This window comes from Topomyia yanbarensis, chromosome 1, assembly GCF_030247195.1.
Source record: "Topomyia yanbarensis strain Yona2022 chromosome 1, ASM3024719v1, whole genome shotgun sequence".
Taxonomy (NCBI): domain Eukaryota; kingdom Metazoa; phylum Arthropoda; class Insecta; order Diptera; family Culicidae; genus Topomyia; species Topomyia yanbarensis.
This window is the reverse complement of record NC_080670.1, coordinates 1,603,223-1,618,566: the sequence shown is the minus strand read 5'-3', so window position 1 is coordinate 1,618,566 and position 15,344 is coordinate 1,603,223. Positions and strand designations below refer to the sequence as shown.

The following is a 15,344-nucleotide window of genomic DNA, read 5'->3' as shown; positions in this document are numbered from 1 at the left end:
GTGCCATGTTTGCAAACATTGTTCCACAGTTTGATGGTGGTATTCGTGGACGGGGCTCACAGTGAGAGTCATTGTGTGTCCATTTATCGGTCGACTTCGTCATCGTGTATAGGCTAATTAAATTAATTTGATAATTAAATTAATTTAATAAATAATAATCGTAATCTTTCGTACTAGTGTACAATTGTTATGTGCTAGTCGTACGTCTATCTATGTATGTGTTCGTCTTATTATTTGTGACAGTTGGGTCAGGAAAAGGATGCAGAACTGGCGTATATGATAGAATAGTGGCTAATACTTCTGATGATCAATTTGTGTATTTGGTTCTATTCATTCAAGAAAGTCGGATTGGATAAATTAGGGTACAATAAATTTACCGACGCACGTGAGTCATCCATTCCCGGTCAGCATAGCATAATGAAAGTCTAACAGCATGCAAATGTCGTTAATGATAAATATACAACATTTGCTGCATTTAGGCGAGTTTGATTGCATGTTACACGCGTTTTTCTATTCTACTTCCCTAGTCTGTTTCTTTTGTTCATCTATTAGTTTGCTTTTCCATTATTGATGTATACCAAAATAGTATCGATCAATTTATGCACTTCCAATCAAGCTCTTTGCATCTTTTTTCTTTATTCGGCATGTTATGATTCCTTTTATTAGTATTGTCCTACTATACGATATCTACACTCATATAGGTACAAACGCTCGTGGCCTTCGCGATAACACAAACTTGGCCACAAACGCGACCATGCAGTTGCAATAATCCACACATACGCCCGCGATTTCGCCTACATGAAAACACCTCGGTAGTTAAGTAAACGTAGCATCAACTTTCAAACGCGGTCTCAAACATTAACCCAGCACTCGTGCGATCATGAAGCGGTTACGTCCGAAAGTCTTACCTCGGTCCGAACAGTCTGGACTAATACCTTCAGTTAAACCAGTCAAAAAAGTGACGCTAATGTTCACTAAACAACACGTTCCATGGTGACATGACCTGGAACTCTAGTGATATGGGGAAACGGACTACCATCTGTACCATACACTAAAAATTAAGCATCAGATTTACGGTTCGCGCGCGATCAAACAAGAATACACGCAACATCATTATAAAATCGAAGTTATACACGCAAAGTCACATACACGTGACAAACACGTTGATATACAAATGCTTGAGCTCTTCGCGAACATCCACGGTACCTACACCCGCGATCTCGTAAACATGATAACATCCTGGTGATAAAGTGAATGTCTCAGCTCCCATAAATTTTCAAACGCGGTATCATGCGTGAACCTAGAAACTCCCGCTGTCGCACGATCATGAATCGGTCACTTCCGGATGTTTCTATCCTTAATATCAGCAGACTAGGTACATGCCTTCAATTGGATCAATTAAAAAAAGAAAGCTCTCATATCCACTGAACACCACGTTACATGGCGACATGACCGATGACTCTAGTGATATGGGGTAACTTTCTCCCTGTCAGAATGTGAATTGTACACCAACAACAATCAGAACGAAGGTCCGCGTGACATCCAAGACCGCACGCGTATATAGGAATATAGGCCACACGGTTACAAAATCCAGTTTTGTACACGTAAAGTCACATGAACGCGAGCACACGTGAGAAATACGTTAACATATGAACGCTTAAGCCCTTCGCGATTAACAACGCACACCTACGTTCGCGATCGCGCAAACTTAATAACACCCGGTAATAAGGAGAACGTTTTAGCACTTGCAAAGATGCAAACGCTGTGTCAAACGCGAACCTATATACGTCCGTCTTTGCGCGCTCATGAATCGATCACATCCGGAAACCATTACCCTCTGTCCTAATAACTTAGGTCCATACATTCAGTAGGACCAATCAGCCCATTATTAACGAGAAATTCAATGAAGCTGAGAGTGGAGTATTGGCAACGAAGGCTAAACCTGGATCAGCCTAAACCAAAGATTAAAGCCACAGTCGGAACAGTCAAACCCGGTCTGTGTGATTGAAAATAGCGCCTCAGTAGCCCACAACCAATATGGCCTGAAGGTAGCAAGCAAGCAGACAAATCTCCCGGATAAGCCAAACGTTGAGGGAGAAACCAATGTAGACAAATACGTAAAGGACGTCGATATCAATGTAATCGATCGAGGGGTGGTACAACAAATAAATTCTAACCAGAATCGAGGAGCGAGGAATCGATAACAAAAAATTAACAACGTGAACGGAGAAGACAGAATCGAAACAATATGTATGAGCAAGCAACCATGGCCCAAGAAGACAACAATCTGCGGACAAAGAAGGATGTCACTTCTCAACCAATTGGAAATATCCTGCCGCACGAGGGGCCCGAAATCTGAATTCCGAGAACCACTACGCAACCGAGTCGAGGAGCCGAGAGTGGATGTAACGTTTGGAAGCAGGAAGATGTGCACACTGGGACCACCGTAAAGTTAGGATGTTAAGAAAATGTCAAATAATGATAGAAAATTGTAAATATTTGGTTTTGACAAAAGTAACAACAAATATGATTTTTGTAATGGCAAGCTTAGGAATTAAGGTACAAAAGACTTTTTACCTCATAAAGGTAACCCGCGCAATTGTCTTGATGATGCGTCTCTCCGAGGCAACATCAAGCTCAATAAGTAAGGGGGCATGCAGAGTCCCTAATTTCCTCCGGTTTCAATCCCGGTAATATTCAATCATCATTCGCCAATCTCTTGGATGCTCTATTCCATGAGTTAAGTTGCATCATAAAGAATTAGCCTTAAGCTAAGTAAGTTTCATTAACGCTGCGCCTTGTATACGCGAAGGCAATGTTTAATAACAACAAAATTGTTTGCTTACGCCGCGACCCTACTGTAGCAGGGGCATGGCATCACCTTATGGAGCAGTCCATTGTTTTTAATTGAATCGGCCAGCGACCGACAGTTCTAGAGAGAGCTTTAGAAATGCTTTCAAAAAACTTCGTGCATTTCTCTCAGAGATGCGCGAAAGTGATCTAAACCCGCGTTGTTAAAAAGTCTCTTAAACCCGAGTTAAGAAGTCAGTCGTTTAAGTCGTTCTCGCCCGGCCGCGTCAGGTCAGTCGGATAAGTGAGTCGTGAAAAGTCAGTTAGTGACCGCACGGATAGCAGGCGTGCGCGTGTCGGATAAGTCAGTCGGATAAGTCAGTCGTGAAAAGTTAGTTAGTGACCGCACGGATAGCAGGCGTGCGCGTGTCGATCAGTCGATATAAGTTAGAGTTAGCACGCGAAAACCGGGGTGCGTCGTAAAATTAACCGGAAAATTCGACCGTATGTGAACATGTAGGTATGTGCCTGAAGGTGTAACGCAAAACAAATAAAGGTAGTGAAACTTAGTGTTTTTTCTGTGCGATATTTGTGCGAAAGAAAACGAAATAGCTTACGTTGGACCGAGTCCGGTATGGCAAGTCTGTAAGGAAAATCCACCCTGCTCCCGTCGTACAAAACCAGTGGCCACCGGCGGCGCTACACACGCAAAGTTACATACACGTTAGCACACGCGACATACAAACGCAAACGCGATCGAACACGTTAACGTACAAATGCTCGAGCCCTTCACGATGATACACGCGATCGCGAGTCCCTACCCCGCACATACCTGAACCGTACAATGAATATCACATTCAGAATCACGGCCCGCTACAATTGGCCTAAAGCAGTGTTTTAGTGGGCGACATTCGCCTGTCTCGTCTGCAAATTGTAGCATGTGATTCTGACGGGGAGCCCTTCCGAGAACCTAGCTCTACAGCTCCAGTAGGACAACTCTTGAAAAAAAAATCAAGAAACATTTAATAAATTGTCTGATCTTTCATGAACAGTGAACATTGCTTCTAAAAACTGAATACATGTATTTAAAAAGCCGATTGTAATGATTCTTTGATAATTTTTTCCTTAATTTGTTCTATCAAAAAATTGCAATAATATATATTTTTGTTAGAGTTGCTTAGTTCACTCATTCATCACAATTACATTCGGAAGAAACTCGCCATATCCTGCTGATGATGATTACTGGAGGGGTGCATAAAATTTGCCCTTTTATAATACGCAGTTTCCTGCCTGCTATGGTGCAATTGTAAATTCTACACGTCAAGTCAGAATTTGCTTCCCTTGCCATTGCGCCAACTGGATTTCCCCTGGTGCCGTAAGCGAAGGTCAGTATGGTTAGTGCGTGCCTAGTCTCATACCCACTTGCACGTCTACGCCGATAGCAAGCCGATTGCCTCTCCGCCCCCCTCGTCCACCTCCATCTTTTTAACCGAAACAACCAACTCTTCATTCCTCGCAGGCTCACACGCTCTTTGTGCTTCGGCACCGGCGCTACCTTTAATCGGACATAGCTTGCTTTCTTGCAACTAAAACCCTCATTACACAGCCGGCGGTACAGCCATGTCAACCCCGTGCGCCGTCGTGACGCGACGACTGTAATCGCATGCGTAGCGTTACTCCTAAAGTACCTGCTAATGCACCCCTAACGACATTACACCACAGCAGGCCATGTCAGGTCGGGCGGCTTTCACCTCTAATGCCTTTATTTAGCATACATGATGAATGGAGGCAATCACGTCATTAGCTTATGACACGATTTATGTGCACGACCCGGACCAGTCAACCCAGCCAACATTATTCCGGCCACCCACTTTTAGGACTGCGTGCGGAAACAAAACAGGGCATATATGTGTGCTTGGCCTCTTCCTCCCATGCCTATCCCATGCTCATTTTGATAAGAGTAACGAGAGGCGTGTCGCATTGTTCCATTCTTTTCATCGTGTTTCCCGCATTTTTCCCAAGCAACATACACCCAGTATTCGGTTTTTTTTTTTTTTTTCAATTTTTGCCACGCTATTTGATTGATATGAAATGAGCCCTGTATTATTCACATTGTTACGAACTCCTTTTACCCTGCAGTTTCACTCGCTCGTTCGGGGCTTGTTTGTGTGCTTGTTCATGTGGTGTATATTTTTTTTCTCTTGTTTCGTTTGCGCTCTGTTGTGATGAGTTATGACTGGGTTCCCATTCCCGTTGTGCGATACACGGGTTCGGGTCTTGAGTCGCCCGAAGGAAGAGTGAAAAATATACCTCCCACACTGCCAGCAGAAGGTCACAGCCCATTGTTCTTCATTTTCTGTGTGTGTGTGTGTGTGTTTGCTATTGATGCTATATAACTGTCAGTCTGATCTAATCAGAATAGTGGAAAACTGCATAAATGCTTTTCAGTTAAAACAAGAAGATATATGCCGCAAGGTGACTTCCTTGTTGTATAGATTAATGGGAAGGTTCTCCAAAAAGTTAACACAAAACTAGCGTACGATATATTTCTCATTCAAAATTAATAAATGTGCGATTCGCTGTACCAACAAAAAACTTTTCAGAACGAAATAAAAATCTCCTCCACCCAACTTAGACGGGTTTTGGCGGTGAAGTAACACTCGGTTTCAAGTGGAGCACTGCCAGTGACAAATTAACCTTTGAAAAGCTGCTGCCTAATAGCAGCTCACTTATTTGTCACGCGGAAACGAATAATAAACTCTTGAAAAGAGAACGGCGGGTACCATGAAAAAAGCTGGAAATCCCTTTTCTCGTTTTTCGGGTTGGTCTTTTATTTTCCACGAATGTAGTATAATAATAGCAGATGTGAGGGGGTGGAACCAGCTACGGACGAACATACGAGAATTATTACGAAACTCGGTTCTGAAGGCAAGGGAGGGGGTTTCAGAGTTAGGTAAATAAAGCCAGGAAAATGCTAGACAAAAAACTGTGAGCCGTTGTTTCGCGCGTTTGCCTCTCTGAATGCAGGTACATACGAAGATCAAGTGTACGGAAAATACTGCTCCGCAACCCCGATCAGAACGACATAACAGAAAGCTATCAAATTTATATCTCATGTTGATATTTATTACTCACTGTGTTATTTTTGTGATATCCCTATCAGCAAGGCAAGCAAACTTATATCAACATTATATCTTCTGGTGATATCATTGAACTGCTAATATGATATTAATGTAAGCATATAACGATGATGTTATAATATATTACATATTCTTTCACAATTATCTTTGAACGATAACTGTAAACTGTAAAGCGGGCAAATGACCAGTTGGTTAAAGCCCCAATAAACAAATCAATCGATCAACTGTGAATGATTGTTATATTACACAAATGATCGTCTATTTGCTAATACGCTGAAGCCTCTTTTTATGCTTATTTATTCAACTTTTAAAGCAAATTTTCGAAGTTTTTATTGATTTCCTTATATTTGCGTTTTCCACATGGACATTCAAAGTTCCACGATTTTGAGAATGGATATGTTTTAGATGCAAGTGGTCGAAAAATTTGAGAATAAGGTGTTTAGCTTACTTGGTTGCATTTTGATTAAGAGATTATCTATTTTCTGAGACACTCGTCTGACACGCAATTTCGAATATGTGGCTTATGATTTCAATGTTGAAGCCTTTATTCAAAAAGTTTTGGAATCGCAAAGTTATCAACAAGCTATTCTAAAGAATACAATTTTCATATAAAATTTATTTCAAAGAAGATGCAGGAAGTATGAAGCACTCCAGATGAAATAAAGAAACGCGGATTCAAATAAAAAAGCATATTTTAAACTATTTGTTATGGTTTAGTCAAATGATTCTATAAATATTTTTTTTTTAATTAATTGTGCATATTGCGAAAACGAATTTCCAGAACTTAAAAAACTGTTTGATATATACTGATGTCCACAATACCGTTATGAATTTTGAGGATCTTCGAGGATCTTCAGTCCTATTTCACCAATTTATGCTGGTTTTTCAATTAATAATTTAAATATGTGTTTTAGATAGTGCTCGAAAAAGCTAGAAACTTTAATGTAAAAATATTGAATTTCCTCCTTAAAACTAAATAAAATTTAGAAAAAGAAATATATTTTAGAAAACATGAAATATTATAAAATTCGTCACACCGAATAATCTTCAACAGTTCCTCAAATTTTATGATTATCTGTTATAATATTCACAGTTGATAGCTTGAACTATTCTAAAACATTGTATTTCTTCGAATTTATTAGATGTGAGATAATTGTACTGGTTTGCTCAATCTTCCCCATATTAAAAATGCCAATAACAAAACCCCAAAAGCGACTTAACTTGAAATCTCAAAATTTGTTTCTTTGAATCTATTCGGAATCACAAATAACATTTGTCGTATTCTCCGTAAAATAATGTAGGTAAATTATCCGCTAAATGTTACCATATCGCATCGACATTATTTCTAAAAATCGTGTAAAACATGTTAACGTACAAGAGAAGCACCGAAGCGCACTATTCAGAATCTAAAAATGGCCCCACTTTCCTAATCTGAAAAGATATTATAAAGCTATTTAGTCTATCGTAATAAAGGCAGCTGTAGTAGTGAGCAAAACTGTATGAAAACAAAGCGTATTATACAACGAAAACAAACAGTCCTTTGGCTTCGGCAAAGTTCAATGTGTGCGTTCTGGAAACATCTTCTGCATCCATAATCGTTTTGCCCTTGACGAATGCGTAAAATATTATGCTAAAATTAAACATCGGTCGAAAGCAACGTCGTTGGTTCATGCAGGAAACATCCGTATAAAACTCAGAATACCCAGTTTCAAATCGCTATATCCACAAATAACAAACAGCGTGTCATATATTCATAATGACAATCAGCCAGCATGTATGCAATCATTTGACAAAACTATAGAAAGCTTTTGCTACGTGAAGCTTTTTGCTTCCAAACGAAAAGCGCCTTAATGTATGCTTTATTTTTCTTTTTTATCCTATTTTTAGACCTGCACGCTAAATTCGTTGATACTATACAATAGGTAATAAAAGCTATATTGGCCGTGGGGAAACCTAACAAAATTTGTTATAATTCTGATAGAAGCCTATCACAGGTTGTCATATTCTTGATATATACTAGAAGAATTTCTGTTATGTTTTCTGTTATTTTACCAACTAACGAGACCAAAGTTATAACACAACTTGTTACCATAACAAAGTAACTCAGTCTGTAATAATTTTGTTATTTCTTTCTGATCGGGACGGGGCACATACGAAATAATTTATGATTTCAAATTCGGTATACCTTCTTCTTGTTTTATATTACATTATTGTTATTATTATTGTTATTCAAAGAAAAGCTGTTTTTGCGACCGACGGGAGGTTGCATATTATACTGCCATATTTCATAAACTCGGCAGCGTGTGGGGTGTAGAGTGCAGTGGATTCAACACACTCAGTCAGTAAGTGAAATGAAGCGAGAATGGGTTTCGGTTGTCGGTAGGTGGGTCGATAGGTAGGTAGGTAGGTAAGTTGGGATCTGGAAAGGATAACAGATTCGCTAGATCACAGAAGGATGGAATGGATTTGTGTGTACATATTTGGAATATTTTTCATATTTTGTCGGGATCCTTTTTACTGATTGATGAAGGAGAAGGGTGGAGAGAACTTCACCCTTTCGCATTCCGTTGGGACCCTTCTATGCTGTTATTTTTTATTCGCATTATTCAACGTTAGGGGAACAACAGATTTCTGTTGTCTTTTTCACATCAGCACGCGGAGTTTCGTCTGGGATGTGGGATGGAATTTTAAGACCGTGGGACTCGCGTGGACCGTGGAATGGGATAACCCGATAACCGTGCCAAGGATATGCGGGATGGATGGAGATATGTAGAATTTCTGCAATCTCAGTTCACCGATTGAGTTAGGGGTGGTAGATATGTTAAATAAAATGCGAAGGATAGCTTGTTGTGCGGTGCACAAAATACACATATGTCAGTTAACTTGCATTGGCTTTTGATTCATAATTCATTCAAAACGATCATGCAAAACAAACAGTAGAGATAGTTGACAAGGTAACTCTCCCTTCGAACGCAGCAAAATGATTTTTTTGTTAAGCCTTCTGAAAATACCTATATTGATTGGGTTTAAAGGCATACCACTAAATCGGAACTCCCCACCTTCGTTTTCGAAATGGCGTCAGGCATCGATATTTGGTGTCTACTTATAAAGCCCCGTTCCGAATCTGCAATTATGGCTGAAAGACTGCGCTTTTCATAACAACCAATAACAAAAGCTAGATCATTTGGAAATGGGGCACTTTCAAATGCTTGTATTTATTTATCATCTATCCATCAAATAATTTTCTAATGATGGAACAACGCTTGCTGTTATGATAGCTTCGACGCCAGAATCAGCCACTCCGAAAATCCCATTGTAAGACGTTTTAGGCCAATATAAACATGAAATTTTGCCAAGCACGGTCGCTATATTGGATCCGCCATTTTGAATTTACATTTTCAACGTCAGAATCAGATCCAGCGACCCCGAAAACCTATATGAAGCTAAAAATAACAATATTAACAATGGAAAAAGAATTCGCGTCGCAAAGGGTTAACAGAACTCCACTAACCCGGAAGACGCCATCGTGGTTTCCATATATTTGTTGTCTAATCGGAAATTCTGTTCCGAAATCACCCATATTATTGAAGTGCGGACCAAAATGAATCTTCAGATTACGTCTTTCTACAATTTCCAAAATTTGAAAGCTGGGTTTGTGAGACATTAGACATTTTAGTAAAGCTACAATTTTAGTACTTAACTTGGCGACCTTTATTATCCACTGCCATGGTCAAATAATATACAATGTGGGTTTAGGGGCCAATTCTCTCTGCAGGCACCCTTCTTTTGTTGCTATATTTTCAATTAGATCCACGCTAACACTCACTAACACAAATTGCTTATTCTCTCATATACACTAACAGTCTCTCATTCCAAATGTACAAACGTGGCCTACGCGATAACACAAACCTGGTCCCAAATACGAACGCCCGCGATCTCGCCAATATTCAAAAACCCCGATTGATTAGGTGAACGTTGGAACCTAATAACCTAAGCTCGCACAATCATGAATCGGCCACGTCTGGAAGTCTCCGCCCTTGATCCTAGCAGCCCAAGCTCATGCCTTTAGTTGGACCAATAGAAATAAAACCTAGATAAGACGTTCACGCGCGATCATTGAAGAATACGCGAACATGCGAATGGCCAAACGTTTATAAAAATAATGTGTCCACGCGAAGTTACATACATACTAGCACACGCGACAAAAACGTCCACATACAAACGCTCGAGTCCTTCGCGATCGTCCACGCACGACCACACCCACGATCTCGTAAAAAGTAAAACACCCCGGTGACTAAGTGAATGGTTTAGCACTTATAAATTAACAATCCCGGTCTCGAGACTGAACCTCCAAATGCCCGTGTTCGCGCGATCATGAATCGGTTTCGTCCGGAATCCTTTATTCTCGGCCCTAGTAGCATAAGTCCAATGCCTTCAGGTGGACCAATCAAAAATATAATGCTCATATCCACTAAACTAAACAAATATAAAAATGTTTGAGCCCTTCGCGACCATCCACGCAACCTATACCCGCGCTCTTCCAGACATAACATCCCGGTGATAATATGAACGTCTCAGCACTTGTAATCACTCAAACGCAGTCTCATGCGTGAACCTACAGTCCCCCGCACTCGCGCGATCATGAATCGTTCGCGTCCGGAAGTCTCGATGCTCGATTCCAGAAGTCTAGGTCCATGCCTTCAATTGAATCAATCAAAAAGAAAGCTCTCATATACACTGGACAACACGGTCCATGGCGACATGGCCGGGAAATCTAGTGATATGGAGTAACTCACTCCCTATCAGAATGTGATCCGTACACCGAAAACTAAATATCAGAATGACGGTCCGTGTGGCAAATACACACGAGCACACGCGACAAACACGTCAACAAACGATACTTTAGCTCTTTGCGATCATTTACGCACACCTACATTCGCGATCGCAACACTCCGGTAAAAACGTGAACGTTTTAGTACTTACGAAGTTACAAACGCGGTCTCAAACTCGAACCCGTAAACGCGCGCGATCATGAATCGGTCACGTCCGGAAATCTTTATCCTCCATTCTAGTAACTTAGGTCCATACATTCAGTTATACCAATCGAAAAATAAAGCTCATATCCACAAGGTAACACGTTCCTTGGCGACATGACTGAGAACTCTAGTGATATGTAAGAACCCACTTTTTTCTAGAATCTGAACCACACACGAAAAATTAAGTATCAGATTCACGGTCCGCGCGCGATCATTCTAGAATACACGCGAATATGCGAAAGCAAACGGCATTTATATACAGGGTGTTTGGTTCATGGTTAAGAATCTCTCGGGGGGTGATAGACTGCCATATTTGGAGAAAAAAATTGTTCTACACATACCATCAAATCTCAACCGTTACAGAGTTATTGAACTTTTTGAGTAAAAAACTTATTTGTCTTAAAATACCTCTAACTTTAAAAGTATACTTTGTATTTTAAATGTTTTAGTTTCATTCGAAAGGTGAGAAAATTGAATCTATTGAATGGTGTTCTCATATCTTTTAAGTAATTAGTTTTAATTACCTTTTAGCTGTAAAGTAGTTAAAAGTTAGTGTTTTTGAGGAGGTTTTTGCTAATTTTCTCGAAATAATGAAGTATGATTATAGCAATATCCATTATCCAAAAGATGGGTTTTAGGCCGATTCATAATTTGTTCTTGGACGTCATATTTCTATCTCTTCTCATTTCTTTGTAATTTCATTACTATACTTTTCCTGTAACCGACTTGCAAGTGCTTAAAAGACTCTAATCTGAAAAATATGCTTTATATCGTTATTTACAAGATTTCATTGGAAAGCTGAGAAAATGTCCTATCAGTGTATGTGCAAATATCTTCTAGTTAAGTGTACTAAATGTTTTTTTACTAACGAAATAACTCAAAATTTGTGTTTTTTGGAGAGTTTTTTAATTATTCTAATTATTAGTCAACAAAATTTATCGTAACTATTGTTCATTTGATGCCCCTTAATGTTCTCTATAATTTTTTATTTGACACTTTGTCTATATCTCTTTTCATTTTGCTGCTATTTAATAGTTAACACAGCATGAGCTCGCCACAAATGTAGTGGGTTCGAAATCGTTATTTTTGCATATGAAACGATGTGATAAAAACGATTTTGCGTCGAAACTAAAAGAGATAATTGAATGGAGTCAAAGAAAGAACTGTAGAACTTGCTGAGATGCATTATTTCCATGATAATAATGGTGATGTTTATTATTCACTATTTTAAGAAAATTAACAAAAATGCTAATAATAACACTAACTTTAAACTAATTTACTTTTAAAGGAATACTAAATTCACTTAACTGAAAGGTATTAATACATTTTTCACTGTAAAATTTTCCTGGGATTCGAATAAAAAGAAAAAAAAGTACAATAAGTGCCATAATTTTTCAATTAGAGCTGGTACTAGTGAAAATGAGATAAAAATATCCAAGTTCAATAACCCAAAACCACGAAAATATGAAAAGGTAAGTGTATCATGTCAAAGAACGAATTAAGCAGCTCATCAAGACTAACAATCTGAATTATTAAAATGATGAGGTTAACTATTAGGATTTTCAAGAAATGAACGAAAAATCGTTTAAAATTGTTAAATTTTCAATAAATTACTTTGAAAAGGCTACTTAAACTCATTAGCTGAAACATGTGAGGGCATCACTCCATGCGAAATTTTCTCACCTTTCGAATGGAACTAAAGCATTTAAAATACAAAGTATATTTTTAAAGTTAGAGGTATTTTAAGACAAATAAGTTTTTTACACAAAAAGTTCAATAACTCTGTAACGGTTGAGATTTGATGGTATGTGTAGAACAATTTTTTTCTCCAAATATGGCAGTCTATCACCCCCCGAGAGATTCTTAACCATGAACCAAACACCCTGTAGAATTTATGCACGCGAAGTTACATACACGTTAGCACACGCGACATACAAAGGCACACGCGATTGATCACGTTAACGTCGAGCTCTCCGCGATGATACACGCGATCGCGAGTCCCTACGCCCGCACATACCTGAACCGTACAATGAATATCAGAATCACGGCCCGCCACAATTGGCCTAAAGCAGTGTTTAAGTAGGCGACATTCCCTGTCTCGTCTGCAAATTGTAGTATGTGATTCTGACGAGGAGTTCTTCCGAGAACCTAGCTCTACAGCTCCAGTAGGACAACTCTCGAAAAAAAAGCTCGATTTTTTGAATTTTCATTTACTTCCAGCTTTTCATTTTCAGTTCCTACTTATATGGAATCAAATGCCGTCATAGGTAGTCAATATGGTCGAAGTAGTTTTGGTTATTGATTAGTGATCTAGAGTTAGAGTGGTAATTTTGTGCCGATTAAGATAAGTTTTGTATCATTTTAAAATCTAGATTATGGCAGTTTATATTGAAAGTGGCTGTAAGGCCGCGCTCTTCAACCCGTAACTCTGAAACCTGAACTCTGATCCACAAAAAAATTAGTAGTAACCTGAAGATACAATCTTTCATTTGAGGCTAAGTTAGTGTCAATCGGTCCATCCATTTCGGAGAAACAGAGGTGACATTTTTGCCACTTACACACATACATAGGCACACACACATTTAAAAACATCAATTTTCTGATTTCGACGAACTGACCCGAATGGTATGTGGTAGATTTTAATAGATTTTTAACTAAAACCGTGTTAATTATCAAATCCGAAATAATGACTTTTTCTACAATTGTCTAAGTTTTGCATTCGATTTAACGGGATTTTTTTTACACGGATTTCACAATTAACACGATTTTTTACATGGTACGTATCCCCCATGTAAAGGAAACCTTAGTGTGTACAGATAGGAAAATTAGCAAATCGTCGGTTCTCTTGGTAAAAAGGTACCATTTACCGCAAGATATATTGGTAGACTTGAGCGATTCGAAGTAACTCCTACCATTAGAAGACAAAAGAAAAGTCCGTAAAATTTAAGACTGTTCCTAATGACCCTGTCACTTCTAGTTTTCCGACGTGTAACTTCGAGGCTCTCACTTGAGTACTATTGCTCTATATTTTCATAACTTTCACTTCTTAGTAATCTCTAACATATTGAATATTGTTGAAAGGAGAAAAAAGAAAACGAAAAAATTATAAATAAATAAATATTATAGTCAAAATGTACAACACTTAAAGATGTAGTCTCTACGTCAACAGTTCGTTCCCATCCCATTAAGCTGTCCCTTGCATATTTTCTCAGGATTATAGGTTTTCACTGTTTAATCTAACTGAAAGTGAGATATTATTTTCTAGTTTTAGTTAGTGTGTAAGATTTATGCCGCTGGCACTATTACAGAGTTCTTCTCATTATGATGTCGCCGTATACTGCCAATGCTTCTAAGTAATGTATGACGAGTAATGTGCATAAGACACATCTTGACACTCGGACCTCCGAGTCTCGATGGGAAAGTCGAATGATATTCTTTTTTATACGAGAAAGAAAAATTAATGCGATTTTTTGTCCTTTCTATTCCCTCTCCATGTACGAACTTGCTGCGTGCCTCCATCAGCCTACTACGATCCGATGGAGAAGCCTGACCCTTAAGGTACTGAATAAAATACTTCTCACAGCACTAGAATGCCACAGTAGGCGAATAGGAAATAATTCAAAACTCAGTACAGCTAGAGTTTTCAATTTTAAGTTGGAAAGTTTTATGGCAAAGCGAAAAACCTACGTGACATCGTTGAGGAAAAATTGCTTCTCCGGTCGTTGTCGTCGTCGTCGATGGGTTGGTTTCGTACGACAGCGTTCGAGGCCTTTGCGATTAGAGCACACAAAAACTGCCGCACGAATCCGTAGTCAAACACATATGCTGTCAATATTATTCCCGTTGTTCGTGAACAAAACCCGATACTGCAACCGATTCGGTGCGATTGCTGTAGATCGAAAAGTTTTGTCTCAAATTATACCTTCTTAAAACTGCTGCTGAATGTAATAATATTAATAATAATAATAGTAAAACAATTTAAACTAGTTTGAACATTAATTCAGTACTTCTCCTCCTCCCTTTTCCACTCGTCCTTCACAGGCTGACGAATGCTCTGACCCACTCGCAAATAATAGATTAAATCGAGCATTCGTTTTCGTTGTCTCATTCGGAATCTCCGTTTCGTTGTTTTATTGCCAGCCGCGCCAGTTAGGGAAAGAAAAAAGCCACGACAGCGGAACGATGACAGCTCGGTGGACTAAAATATCAACAGCAGTAGTAGTAGGCTGGTCCTGCTGACCGAAGACGACTGTGACGATGAGAACGACACACACACAAAAAAAAACAATCAGACTGCGATCCCTGACAGAACGAGGGGTAGAAAGTCAAAAAGTCCTAATTAATTACAGTCGTGGGAAGCATTTAACTGAATAATTTA

General features: G+C 39.0%; 1 protein-coding gene across 7 annotated transcripts in view; it reads left to right on the top strand.

Annotated features, from left to right (window-relative positions):
• The window catches only part of LOC131676570 (nucleolysin TIAR), a 557,873-nt gene that overhangs the window by 203,118 nt on the left and 339,411 nt on the right, over positions 1 to 15,344 (top strand). The gene's annotated exons all lie outside the window — the stretch shown is intronic.